This window comes from Octopus bimaculoides, chromosome Z, assembly GCF_046866305.1.
Source record: "Octopus bimaculoides isolate indiv1 chromosome Z, ASM4686630v1, whole genome shotgun sequence".
In the NCBI taxonomy this organism is placed as follows: Eukaryota; Metazoa; Mollusca; class Cephalopoda; order Octopoda; family Octopodidae; genus Octopus; species Octopus bimaculoides.
Genome location: NC_142944.1, coordinates 4045780 through 4061032, shown reverse-complemented (window position 1 = coordinate 4061032; position 15253 = coordinate 4045780). Strand labels below are relative to the sequence as shown.

The following is a 15253-nucleotide window of genomic DNA, read 5'->3' as shown; positions in this document are numbered from 1 at the left end:
GATATCTACTGCCAGTTGATATCTGCCAAGTGGCCACTGAACTAGTAGAATGGGATAAACCCCTGTTCTGGGAAAACAGTTGTAATAGTGTTGGTGAGAAAGGACTCAAAGAAGGGAGACAGTTTTAACAACTTCAGCTCCATAATTCTGCTAAATGTAGAGTTGAAGACTTTGGCTAAGGAGTTATCAAAGAGGTTGGTGCTTGTCATTGATTCTTTGGTAGGTGCGGCACAGGCATGCACCACATCAAATAGACAGTCTCTACCTCATGTGAAGCATCATAGAAATGGTAGGTAAATAACCTGTTATGGGTTGGGGTCTGATCAATTTAGATCACTTAAGTGTTTGACGGGTTCAACCATCAATACTTGGTGGCTGTTCCTAAGGTGGCTGGTTTTGGGCCCATCTTCAGAAAGTGGATCACAGGTTCCCTCCACAGTAACATTTGCTTGGCAGTCGGAGTAAATGAACAGCTGTATAGTAAGTCAGATTGTGCAGGAAGGTAGAATACTCAATAACTTGTGTAGTAGCTTCGTAGTCATTTGTTACAAGGGTAAAGGAGATGCCTTAGAGAGAAGTGACTGCATGGTATCGAATTATTGGGCCAGGTTATGACAGTCACTGAGTCATAGCCCAGATGATCAAAACAGAGTGAACTTCAATGAGGTGCAGTTTGGTTTCATGTCAAAGAGCAGTATCAATGCTGTCTTCCAAGACAGCTGCAGAAGAACTTGGTTATCAGTAAATTATTGTATTTGGTATTTGTTGACCTGGAGAAAATCTTTGATAGGGTGACCCCCCCCCCCCCCGTCTGATCTGGTGCTTGTTACGGCAGTTAGGTGTAGATGAATGGCTAGTAAGAGCCATTCAGGCTATGTACAGGGATGCTGTCAGTAAAGTGAGAGTTAAAAATGAGTACAGCTATGAATTTAGTGTGCAGGGAGGAGTTCACCAGGGTTCAGTTATCAGTTTCCTCCTATTTTTTCATAGTCCTCCCAGCCATAACAGTGGAATTTATGGCTGGCTGCCTGTAGGAACTCCTCTATACTGATGACCTTGTTCTTATAGCTGAAACTGTAGTTGAATTAGAGAAGAAATTCCAAATGTCTTCTACTATAACTCCAGACTGACCAAAGCCTTGTGAATGGATTTGGGAGATAGAAACTGAAAGAAACTTGTGAAATTTTTGTGTGGGTGACTGTCTCCTTGCCTTGACATCGCATGATGTCCAGTCCTGGGGAAATATTACTTTGCTTGAAAACAGGTGAGGGTTGGTGACAGGAAGGGCATCCAACTAGAAAATCTGCTTCAATAGAATTTCATCCGATCCATGTGAGCATGGAAAAGTGTGTATTAAACCAATGATGAATGTGTGTGTACATACATATACATATATCATCATCATTTAATGTCTGCTTTCCATGCTGGCATGGGTTGGATGGTTTGACTGAAAACTGGTAAGCTGGGGAGTTGCACCAAGTTCCAATCTGATTTGGTGAGGTTTCTATGGCTAGATGCCCTTCCTAATGTCAATCAGTCCAAGAGTAGTGGGTGCTTTCTTCATGCCACCAGCACAGGTGCCATTCATTTCTACTCTAGGCACAAGGCCTGAAATTTTGGGGAGGAGTAGGGCCCAGTTGATTAGATCAACCCCAGTATGCAACTGGTACTTAATTTATTGACCCTGAAAGGATGAAAGGCAAAGTTGACCTCGGTAGAATTTGAACTCAGAACGTAAAGACAGACGAAATACCTCTAAGCATTTTGTCCGGCATGCTAATGTTTCTGCCAGCTCACCACCTTACCAGCACAGCTGCTATTGAAGTGATGCTGGCATTGGCCATGACTATGATCTCACTTGCCTTGACAGGTCAACACAAGCATGGTATGTTGCCAAAGGTCTTGGTCACTTGTCACTGTCTCTTTTGAGGCTCAAAGCTTGAATGGTGCTTTTATGTGCCACTGGCATGTGCCAGTTACATCACACTGGCATTGGCCATGGCTATGATCTCACTTGGCTTGACAGGTCTTCCCAAGTATGGTATATCACTAAAGGTCTTGGTCACTTGGCACTGTTTCTGTGAGGCCTAACCCCCCCCCCCCCGCCCACACATTCATGTTTATAAAGTTAAGCCTATGTCCACGAGTATACAGAAAATAGACTCCATCAAATGCCAGGAGGTATATCTAGAGGTAATTGATAGCTTTCGTTATCTAAGTGACCAAGTCAATAGTGGAGATGGATACCCCAAGAGTGTAGCTGCTAGAATAAGAATAGGCTGGGCTTAATTCAGAGAGCTTCTACTTTTGTTGATAAGAAAGGGCCCCTCCCTCAGAGTGAAAGGCAGATTGTATGATGCTTGTGTGCAGACAGCCATGTCACATAGCAGTGAAACATGGGTTGTGGCTGCAGAGGACATGTGAAGACTTGAAAGAAATGAAGCTAGTATGCTTCACTGGATGTGTAATGTCAGTGTGTATAAAAGACAGTGTGTGAGCATTTTGAGAGAAAAATTGGGCATAAGCGGCATCAGATGTGGTGTGCAAGAGAGATGAATGACTGCTCTGGTATGGGCATGTGATGTGTATGGATGAAGGCAGCTGTGTAAAGAAGTGCCAATCTCTAATTGTAGAGGGAACCTGTGGAAGAAGTAGACTCAAGAAGACATGGGTCGAGGTTGTGAAGCATGATCTTTGAATGTTGAGCCTCATGGAGGCAATGACAAATGACCTTTGGCAGTATGCTGCACTTGAGAAGACTCATTAAGCCAAGTAAAATCATAGTTGTGGCTGGTACCTAAAAACATCCATAACACTTGAGTACTGTTTGGTATTAGGAAGTGCATCCAGCTGTTGAAACCAAATCCAGGTAAAAACGTCACGAGTTTTGTCGGGGAGGGGGGGTTGTCTGAGGAGGTTTTATCCTAGGGGAATGATAAATGATGATACATATCTATTTATATATATTCATGTGTATGAGATAAGTCTTCAAAAAAAAAAAACTGTTTTGCAAATGAGGAATTTAGCAAAATAAATGATGTAATACCAATGAATTAAAATATATGTAAATATAGATAAAAACTGGATATTGGACTAATTATTGCAATCCATTTATCTTTAAAATTCCATTTTTCCTCCTTTTTTTTTAAATAATGTTTTAACATTCTCCATTTATTATACTCTTCTTATCCAATTTTCTACTTTAAAAGTGTGTGAGCTTGACCCAATTTAGACATGCAGGTAATCACTGCTGCCAATTCAAAATTTCAAAATGCACAATACTTCAATAGCAATAAAAATGAAAGTTATTGAAAGATGCACCTGAGTAAAATCACATAAATAGGTGTAAATATCAAAAGATTTGTGGAAAATTTCAGTTCTAATTAAATTAAAATTAAATCGACATAATTACATTTATTTTTATCCCACAATATTTTCAAACATTTCCCAATCAATTTCTTTTTATAAAGAAGTTTTAGTTTTACAGGATTTATAAGCATCCATGGATCCAATTTTCTTTAACAGTTTATTTTTTAGTTCATAATGATAACAAGATTTATCGTATGTTAAAAATTTCTCTTTCCAAATTATAACCAAGATTTAGCTTCAGATCTAATTGATCTTGCATTGAATCATTTTCATTCAATTTCTTTTCTTCTAGCATTATAATTATCAATCAGAGTGGGTCAATGAAATGCTGTAGGTTCTTCAACAATTTAGTGGGGGAGTCTTGTGTTTCTATTTCAAATTTTTGATTTTGTTAACTCTTTGAACTTTAAAAGCAAATTTCTTTAAAACTCGATCGGGGCTGTCCAGAGCGGGTGCCAGGCCCATTCGGAGCCGGCGGCGATCAAAACTTTTTTGAAACATAATTTTCCTTGTCACAAAATTTCCTGACAACGTTGGACAGAAGATTATTTCATTTTAATGGAAAAGCAAAATATTTTGTAATAGATTATAAAAAGAGATAACTAAAACTATGTGGGATAGGTAATTTCATGGGTTTTTGTGCCGAAAATAGTAAAAACACACAAAATAGGCAACGGTACAGGTAAGAAATTTAGCAAAATATCTTTTGTCATTCCAATGAATGAAAATATAGAAATAAAAATAGAAAGCGGATACTGTCCTTATGCTTAAAATGATTTTGTTTCCGCTTGACATTTAACCAATTTTCTGCTTTAAAAGTGTGTGAGCGTGACCCAATTTAGACATGTCTGATTTGACAGCACACTTATTTTCTATTAAGTTTTGAGGTAAATAAGTTTAATTATCTAATAATTGAATTAGTTAAGTGTCATAATTATTAATTTCTATTTTTTTTTTTTCACTTTTTCTTTTCAATGAAACAGTATACAGCTCTAAAAGTTCAGCTGGAAGATGATTTCCCTGATCAACTGGAGTTTGTGAGTATTTCAACATATTTAAAAAAACTTTTCATCCATATCAGAAAACAAAAGAAAGAAAAAATAGGAAGGAATACTTAATAAAAGTTTCAGTAACATTATGTATGTTTTTAAGACATTTCCGTTAGCAGTGAAGCATGAATCTAATATATGGCCAAAAACGTATCTCTGTCAGTCTGTATTGTTCATGTCTGTGTAATTACATTTGAATTTTTTTAATCATTTGTTTCTTTCTAGCTTTTACTTATTTCAGTCATCAGAGTGTGGCCATGCTGGACCACTATTGTGTGAGGTTTAGTTGAAACGCCCCCCCCCCCCCTCGTACTTATTTTTAAAGTCTGTTGTTCTATTGGTATTGTTTTGCTGAATCTCTGTCATAGGAAAGTCAACAAACCAACACCAGTTGTCAAGTGTTGGGAAGAACAGACACAAAGGCACACACATACACAACAGGCTTCTTTCAGTTTTCACCCACCATATCCATCCACAAGGCTTTAGTCGGACCATGGCTATAGAAGAAGATTCTTGTTCAAGACATGATCCAGTAGGACACAACCCAAGACCATATAGTTGAGAAGCAAGAAATCTGTCTGATCTATGCAAAAATGCAATTGTGGACTTTACATGACAGAGTGTAAGCGCCCTGAGAGAAAAGTTGGACATAAGAAGCATCAGATGTGGTTTGCAAGAGAGACGACTGCACTGGTATTGTCATGTGTTGTGTATGGATGAGGACAGCTGTGTGAAAATGTGTCACACCCTAACAGTGGAAGGTAGATCCAGGAAGACATGAGATAAGGTTGTGAAGCACGACCTTTGAATGTTGGGCCTCACAGAGGCAATGACAAGCAATCGAGACCTTTGGAGATATACTGTGATTGAAAAGACCCGGCAAGTCAAGTGAGATCGTAGCTGTGGCTGATGCCATTGTCGCATAACTGGTCCATTTAAAAGTACCCTTAAATTGTCAAGCAATATGCTGTGCTTGAGAAGACCTTTTTAAGTTAAGCAAAATCGTAGTTGTGACCGATGCCAGTGCTGTCTGACTGGTACCTGTGCTGGTGGTATTTACAAAGCATCATTCGAGCACGGTTGATATCAGTGCCGCCTGATTGCCCCGCCTACCGGTGGCATATAAAAAGCACCCACTACACTCTGAGAGTGGTTGGTGTTAGGAAGGGCATCCAGCTGTAGAAACTTTGCCACACCAGATTCAATCCATGCCAGCATGGAAAACAGACGTTAAACGATGATGATGATATATATATATATGAATAATAATAATAAATGGAGCAAAACGCATATAATCAATAAGTTCCTTTAATTCCTACATATCATCATCATCATCATCATCGTTTAACGTCCGCTTTCCATGCTAGCATGGGTTGGACGATTTGACTGAGGACTGGTGAAACCGGATGGCAACACCAGGCTCCAGTCTGATTTGGCAGAGTTTCTACAGCTGGATGCCCTTCCTAACGCCAACCACTCAGAGAGTGTAGTGGGTGCTTTTACGTGTCACCCGCACGAAAACGGCCACGCTCGAAATGGTGTCTTTTATGTGCCACCCGCACAAGCCAGTCCAGGGGCACTGGCAACGATCTCGCTCGAAAATCCTACAGGAGCCAGTCAGGCGGTACTGGCAACGGCCACGCTCAAAATGGTGCATCTCATGTGCCACCCGCACAAGAACCAGTCCAGGGGCACTGGCAACGATCTTACTTGGCTTGCCGGGTCTTCTCACGCACAGCCCATTTCCAAAGGTCTCGGTCCGTAGTCATCGCCTCGGTGAGGCCCAATGTACGAAGGTCTTGCCTCACCACCTCAGCCCAGGTCTTCCTGGGCCTACCTCTTCCACGGGTTCCCTCAACTGTTAGGGTGTGGCACTTTTTCACGCAGCTATCCTCCTCCATTCTCACCACATGTCCATACCAGCGCAATCGTCTCTCTTGCACGCCACAACTGATGCTTCTAATGTTCAGCTTTTCTCTCAAGATACTTACACTCTGACGGGTATTCACATTGACATTACACATCCAACGGAGCATACTGGCTTCATTCCTTGCGAGCTTACGTATGTCCTCAGCAGTTACAGCCCATGTTTCACTGCCATGTAGCATGGTTGTTCGTACGCATGCGTCATACAGTCTGCCTTTTACTCTGAGTGAGAGTCCCTTTGTCGCCAGCAGGGGTAAGAGCTCTCTAAACTTTGCCCAGGCTATTCTTATTCTAGCAGCTACACTTTCAGCGCACCCACCCCCACTACTAACTTGGTCGCCCAGATAGCGGAAGCTATCGACTACCTCTAGTTTTTCACCCTGGAATGAGATAGAAGTTGTTTCCTGTTTGTTTGCAGTCTTTATTGCACCTGAACATCTGCCACAAACAAAAACTAACTTGCTAGTTAACCTGCCTTTGATGTTGCTGCACCTCTTATGTGTCCATAGCTTGCACCGGGTACATCTTATAGAGTTACTACCTACTCCTTTTCTACATACTGAGCAGGGCCATCTACCTGAAGGGGTTTGTGTTTTATCTACCTTCCTACTTATTAGGATTTTGGTTTTAGCTAGGTTGACTCTAAGGCCCTTCAATTCTAGACCTTGCTTCCACACCTGAAACTTCTCCTCTAGTTCTGATAGTGACTCCGCAATTAGGGCAAGGTCATCAGCATAGAGGAGCTCCCAGGGGCAACCTGTCTTGAACTCCTCTGTGATTGCCTGGAGGACTATGGTAAATAATAGGGGGCTGAGGACATATGTTTCAAAATATATGTGTACTCTACTCCAAAGAAGTAAGAGGTGCTGGAATTGCATATATATTCATTGTCAGGGAACCAACATACCGAAGCAAGACAAATGCGAAATGATAGGGTTACGTACGAGTTATAATATTATATGGCTAAGTAAGTAACCGTTACGAACAAGAACACTGGTTTATATTAATATATTACAAGGCTATGATGTTTTATTTATTATATTTACATTCTTCGCTTCAAATCAGTATGTTATTATTTTTTTCCTTGAGGAGAAATTATTATATACGATGAAATTCTTTGGATTCTCTTCCTTCCTCCACCTCTTGTTTAGCTTATAGCTTACTACTTTTCCCAAGCTTTTGTTTACTAATTTTACTGTGATCCGTTTTGCCTTCCCCTATTTTAATCATTTAATTTAAACCTTTAGTATAGCGTTTACAGCCTCTCTCTCGTAATAACTCTATGTAAACCAGTGTTCTTGTTTCTAACTGTCACTTACTTAGCCATATAATATTATAACTCGTACGTAACCCTATCATTTCGCATTTGTCTTGCTTCGGTATGTTGGTTCCCTGACGATGAATATATATGCAATTCCAGCACCTCTTACTTCTTTGGAGTAGAGTGCACATATATTTTGAAACATCATCATCGTTTAATGTCCACTTTCCATGCTAGCATGGGTTGGACGATTTGACTGAGGACTGGTGAAACCAGATGGCTACACAAGGCTTCAATCTGATTTGGCAGAGTTTCTACAGCTGGATGCCCTTCCTAACGCCAACCACTCGGAGAGTGTAGTGGGTGCGTTTACGTGCCACTGGCACGAAGGCCAGTCAGGCGGTACTGGCAACGGCCACGCTCAAAATAGTGTATTTTATGTGCCACCTGCACAGGAGCCAGTTCGGCGGCACTGGCAACGATCTTGCTCGAATGTTTTTACACGTGCCATCTGGCACAAGTGCCAGGAAGGCGATGCTGGGCACAGGTGCCATCGACGGTTTCACTTTCGCTTGCCCCAATAAGTCTTCGCACGCCGAGTTTCGTTTCCAATAAAGGAGACGATGTTGGCATGGGTGCCAGTCGTCGAATTTAATTCGATTTCGATTTCACTTGCCTCAACAGGTCTTCACAAGCGAAGTTTAGTGTCCAATGAAGGAATGTACGTATAAGTGGGCTGCCTGAGGCCTTCGATTTAGGTCTCACTTGGCTTACCAGGTCCAAAATAGTGTATTTTACGTGTCTCTGTACATGGCTCGCACAGCTCTCACTAACCATTCTTCTATCCCAAGTTTCCTCATTGACCACCAGATAAACGATCGGGGGACCCTGTCAAAGGCTTTCTCCATGTCAACGAAAGCCAGGTACAGAGGTTTATCCCTGGCTAGGTATTTCTCCTGCAGCTGTCTTACCAGAAATATAGCATCAGTGGTGCTTTTCCCTGGCACGAACCCAAACTGCATCTCATCTAAACTAACTCGCTCCCTAATTAGTTGGGCTATGACCCTCTCCGTGACTTTCATTACCTGATCTAAAAGCTTCATACCTCTGTAATTATTTGTATCTAAAGCGTCACCTTTACCTTTGTAGCAGTTGACTATGGTGCTGCTACACCAGTCATTGGGTATGACTCCTTCGTGTATCACCTAGTTCATAATACGAGTGACTAGGCTATAGCCGACACTGCCAGATATTTTGAGCATCTCTGCAGTGATTCCTGATGGGCTGGGGGCTTTTCCTGTCTTCATACTCTTAATTGCTTTATCTACCATGGTACTGTCAACTCGGATAGCTGGTCCCTCTGTTGGGTCGACATTCGGCAGACCCTCTTTCTCTCATTCATTCTCTTTATTGAGCAATCTTTCGTAGTGGCATCTCCAAACCTCTTTCTTTGCAGCCTCATTTAGTGCAAGCGTACCATCATCCATGCGAACACATTTCTCTCTTACGACATCACGATTCTCTCTCTCACACTGTCTTGCAACATGAAATACTTCAAGTCTTTGGTCCTCACGGCACAGAACATTGGCAAATTTTTTCGTATCTGCTTCCCCTTTGGCTAAATAAACCTGTCGCCTAGCTTCCCTTCTGGCAGTCTGATACAATTCCCTGCTACCACTGTTCTTCCAGTTCTTCCAAGCCTGTTTCTTTTGTCTAATAGCCCTGTCTACCTCCTTGTTCCATCACCACGTTACTTTGGGTTGAGAGGGGACTTTACACCAGCCACAGATCTAGTCGGTGGCTCTCAGCAGGTTGTTCTGCAGAAACCTCCAATTGTCTTCCACATTGTATGATGCTATATCCCCTTCTATTTCGTCAAATGCTTCAAGTAACATGTCTCTAAATCTCTGTCCATTTGCAGGGTCTTTAAGCTTCCACACCCTTCTACTCCAAGCCAGTCTACTTTTGGGCACCCATTTTGCCTTGGTCCCGAAGTCGCTAACTACTAATCTGTATTGAGGGGTACATTCTTTGCCAGGGAAGGTTTTGGCATTTATAAGCAACCATCTTTCCCTATTTCTGGCGAGGATGTAGTCAATTTGGTTAGTGTGTCTGCCAGAATGGTAGATGACTAGGTGACTCGCAGGTTTCCTGAAGTTAGTATTGCAGACCATAAAGTCATTTGCATCACAAACTCCAACAGTCTGGTTCCCTCCTCGTTGCGGAAACCAAAACCATAGCCTCCATGTACGCCATAGAAGCCCCCTGAATGTGTCCAACATGACCATTGAAGTCACCAGCCACAAAGAGAAGGTCCCTGTCATTTGTTGACGAGGTAGTCTGCAGGAGGGTGTCATAAAATTGGTCTTTCTGTCCGTCGGGGAACTTGGGCTGAGGGTCATAGGCCGAGATAATGGTTGCTAAACCATAGTGAAGGACTAATCTAATCTTAAGTATTCTGTCACATACTCTGACTACCTCGATTACCTTATCCACCCATTTCTCTGCAAGAATTATGCCCACGCCCCTGACCCCGTCTGTGTTCCCTGCCCAGAATATTCTTGTACCTGTTTTCTTTGCTTGTGAGGAACCTAGCAGAACCTCCTCTCCACCTTACTTCTTGGAGGCAGCAGATATCGACACATCTCCGTTCAAGCATCTCAACAATCTCACCAGACCTACCTTTCAGAGTGCCGACGTTGGGAGTGCCAACCTGAGGGTGTGGGAGGTATGGGCCTGTGAGACCCTGGGGCAGGGAACAGCAGCATCATGTACCTGAAAAGAAAGCTTGCATTCGGCAGAATTCATAAACAATCAGTAGCATTCATTTCAGCCTGCATCTACTACACCACTGTCGTATTTTGCACCATATGATCGCTACCTTACATAGGGGATAAACCCCAAGTGGGGGTGGGGGGGGGGAATGGCGTGAAGTCTTTAGAAGTGTTCATGGGAGACAGTCAAGAACTTCCGGTACTGGTGTAGCAGATAGGAACTACCGGTACTGGTGGCGGGGGTGGGAGGGCAGGTGCACCAAGGCCATTGCTACAAAGATATTTTGGTTGAGTGTGGGAATTGGGGTGCGCGCGCTAGTTTTATAGACCTGGCGATGCAAGGGGTCAATCGAAAGAGAGAGGAGAAGAGAGATAGAGAGTGAGGGAGTGTGATTGAGAGAGACAGAGTAAAGCAGATATCAAAAGAGACAGAGTAAAGCAGAGGGGGTTAGGCCAGAGCACGAGAGAGGTAGAGAGATATTTTTTGGGATTTCTGTCGCATAGACACAGTAGATATTGAATGTTAGAAATATAGAATTGAGAAATAAGGGTTTTCGGCCAGCTAAATCTAAGACAGAATTATAAAGAAAGGTGACTATGTGAGAAAATTAAGACTGAAGAACTTGAATATATGGGTGAATTTGGTGACATTGTTATGGACAACTGAAAATGAATTTGAGCACTAAATAAGATATTACGAATCAGGGCAAAATTACATAGAAAAGCACAAGCGAGGCCAGAAAGAAACTTATCTGGTCATGCTTCTATGGTCATGTATATATATATATATATATATATATATATATATATATATATATATAGTCCTCTAGGCAATAATAGAGGAATTTAAGACCGGATGCTCCTGGGAGATCCTCAATGCTGATGACCTTGCACTAATTGCTGAGTCACTATCAGAACTAGAGAAGTTTCAGGTGTGGAAGCAAGGACTAGAATCGAAGGGCCTTAGAGTCAACCTAGCTAAAACCAAAGTCCTAATAAGTAGGAAGGTAGATAAAACACAAACCCCTTCAGGTAGATGGCCCTGCTCAATATGTAGAAAAAGTGTAGGTAGTAACTCTATAAGATGTAGCCAGTGCAAGCTATGGACACATAAGAGGTGCAGCAATATCAAAGGCAGGTTTGAAGGTCTTGCCTCACCACCTCATCCCAGGTCTCCCTGGGCCTACCTCTTCCACAGGTTCCCTCCACTGCTAGGGTGTGGCACTTTTTCACACAGCTATCCTCATCCATTCTCGCCACATGACCATACCAGCACAATCGTCTCTCTTGCACACAACAACTGATGCTTCTTAGGTTCAACTTTTATCTCAAGGTACTTACACTCTGTCTAGTATGTACACTGACATTACACATCCATCGGAGCATACTGGCTTCATTCCTTGCGAGCCTACGCATGTCTTCAGCAGTCACGGCCCATGTTTCACTGCCATGAAGCATGGTTGTTCGTACACATACATCATACAGTCTGCCTTTTACTCTGAGAGAGAGACTCTTTGTCACCAGCAGAGGTAAGAGCTCTCAGAACTTTGCCTAGGCTATTCTTATCCTAGCAGCTACACTTTCAGTGCACCTTCCCCCACTACTAACTTGGTCACCTAGATAGCGGAAACTATCAACCACTTCTAGTTTTTCTCCCTGGAATGTGGCAGAGGTTGTTTTCTGCATATTTACAGTGTTTATAGATCCTGAACATCTGCTACATACAAAAACTAACTTCCTAGTTAGCCTTCCTTTGATATTGCTGCACCTCTTATGTGTCCAATAGCCTACATTAGGTACATCTTATAGAGTTTCTACCTATGCCTTTTCTACAGATCAAGCAGGGCCATCTACCTGCAGGGGTTTGTGTGTGGTCTACCTTCTTACTTATTAGGACTTTGGTTTTAGCTAGGTTGACTCTAAGGCCCTTCGATTCTAGTCCTTGCTTCCACACCTGAAACTTCTCCTCTAGTTCTGATAGTGACTCAGCAATTCAAGGACGTGCGCTCCTCAGAAATCTTACACAACGCAGCAGCTGAGCAAGAGTCTTTTTTGTGCATGGCGCAAAAGATTATGCAGCAGCTGATGTGGCTACGCCAAGCACAGACGAGGAACCTTGCCCCCCACTGCGCAACCCACCACAGCCAACAGACATGGGATGGCCTCCCCTAACGCCTTGCACAGGCATCACGCCAATATTTTTACTAAATATTGGGGGCCTGCTGCATAATAATAATACAAAGCAAAATGTCTTTCCCTGAGAGACCTTGCTGCATGCAATCAAGCCCTATGCATAGCACTCGTGGAAACTCACCTCAGCCCTGATATAGAGGATGCGAAGTACACGTACCAAAATATGTCATACTGCGAACAGACAGAAGGGAAGGAGCCATGGTGGAGTTGCTGTATACATCTGTGACGACCTCACACCCCAGGTCTTACTGTCATACTCAAATTCGGTATGCGACACCCTAGTTGTATACATAAGACAACATAAATATAGTCATATGCAATGCATATTGCCCACCGGATGCTCCAAACCACATAGGCAAATTTGAAGATTGCCTCATTAGAATTAAAGAAATCCTCATGAAACTGGAACACCATGTGACCATATTTCTTATGGGTGATTTCAACTTCCCCAACGTCAAATGGCCCGAAGGTCTCATATTCTCAGGAATGACTTATCGCAAGCAAGCACAGGTGGAATGCCTGTTCAACCTCACCAATGCCCTATTCATGGAGCAAACTGTTCTCAGACCAACTAGAGCGAATAACATTCTAGATCTCTGCTTCACGAACAATACGGACATCATTCATGATGTGAAAGTGACACCGACATTAGTTTCGGATCACAACATAATAGAGCTGTCTATGTTTGGGGCCAAAAGAAACCAGAGACATACAGCCTAAAGGAAGCACCAAAAATCTCTCCAATCTGAACTTCCACAAAGCGGACCTGGAAATCAATTCAGAAAGAGATCCTCAGAGAGGATTGGCCAAAATGTCTCTCCACACCAGACATTGACATGAAACTAGAATGTTTCATGTCTATTGTGCAAGCCATAAGCCAGAAATATGTCCCAGAGCACAAGGCCAAAACAAATAGGAACAAGATTCCAAGGGAGAGGAAGATCCTCATGAGACGACGGACAAAAGTTGCAAATCGACTCAACCAGCATCCCAAGAATAGCTAAAGGTCCCGCCTAAAAATGACACTGATGGAGATCGAAAAAAGGCTGCAACAATCCTATGTGAAGGAGAGAGAGCAGACAAAGAAGCCTGGGTTATAAAAACATTAAGCCAAACCCAAAGGCCTTCTTTCATTACGCAAAAGAAACAGCCTCAGTACGCTGCAAGATTGGACCCCTCTTCGAAAAGGATGGCTCCCTCACAGACAATCCAACTAGGATCAGTGAGGTACTGAATGAGCAATTCAAAAGTGTCTTCACCACTCCATTGGAGCACAGACAAGTGAACAAACCAGTGGACTTCTTTGCTACCTCCCCTATAACCAGTGAGGCAGTTACAATGGAATACATCAACATTAGCGAAGATGATGTACTACTAGCTATACATGAATGAGTGGACACAAACTCAACTGCTGGCCCTGATGGTTTCCCAGCAATCCTCCTTAAATCGTGTAAGCATGCCCTGGCAAAACCCCTCCAGATCCTCTTCCAGAGCTTTCTCGCAAACGGAAGACTGCCAAGCAAGCTGAAGGAGGGAATAATATGCCCAATCCATAAAGGGGGAAGCAGAGCAGATGCCAAAAACTATAGGCCTATCTCTCTGACTTCACACATCAGCAAAAGTCATGGAAAGGATAATCAGAGGAAAACTGATCACATTCCTTGAAGAAAATAAATTGCTGAGTGATACCCAACATGGCTTTCGACCAGGTAGGAGCTGCCTGACCCAGCTCTTACAACATTACGACTTGGTGTTGAGGCAGTTACTCAACAACTCAAATGTGGACGTAATATGTGCCACATATTGTAAGAGGCTCCCTGTAATAACTGTGTAGCAACACGGTGGTGCGTCAGCATGGCCGCAGCTCTAAGCTGAAGCTTAAAAAAAAAAATATATATATATATTATATATATATATATATATATATATATATATATATCTACACATATATATAAATATATATACATATATATATATATACACATATATATAAATATATATACATGTATATATATAGATATATATATATATATACATATATATATATATACATATATATATATATATCATCATCGTTTAACGTCCGCTTTCCATGCTAGCATCGGTTGGACGATTTGACTGAGGACTGGTGAAACCGGATGGCAACACCAGGCTCCAATCTAATTTGGCAGAGTTTCTACAGCTGGATGCCCTTCCTAACGCCAACCACTCAGAGAGTGTAGTGGGTGCTTTTACGTGTCACCCGCACGAAAACGGCCATGCTTGAAATGGTGTCTTTTATGTGCCACCCGCACAAGCCAGTCCAGGGGCACTGGCACTTGCCGGGGTCTTCTCACGCACAGCACATTTCCAAAGGTCTCGGTCAGTAGTCATCGCCTCGGTGAGGCCCAATGTACGAAGGTCTTGCCTCACCATCTCAGACCAGGTCTTCCTGGGCCTACCTCTTCCATGGGTTCCCTCAACTGTTAGGGTGTGGCACTTTTTCACGCAGCTATCCTCATCCATTCTCACCACATGTCCATACCAGCGCAATCGTCTCTTGCACACAACAACTGATGCTTCTAATGTTCATCTTTCTCTCAAGATACTTACACTCTGACGGGTATTCACATTGACATTACACATCCAACGGAGCATACTGGCTTCATTCCTTGCGCGCTTACGTATGTCCTCAGCAGTTA

General features: G+C 42.6%; 1 long non-coding RNA gene across 1 annotated transcript in view; it reads left to right on the top strand.

Moving 5' to 3' along the window:
• LOC128249636 (uncharacterized) overlaps positions 1–15253 on the top strand; it is a 51432-nt gene that overhangs the window by 26775 nt on the left and 9404 nt on the right. Inside the window, exon 3 of the long non-coding RNA XR_016244808.1 lies at positions 4353–4406. This is a non-coding gene — a long non-coding RNA (uncharacterized LOC128249636). The remainder of the gene's footprint in view (positions 1–4352; positions 4407–15253) is intronic.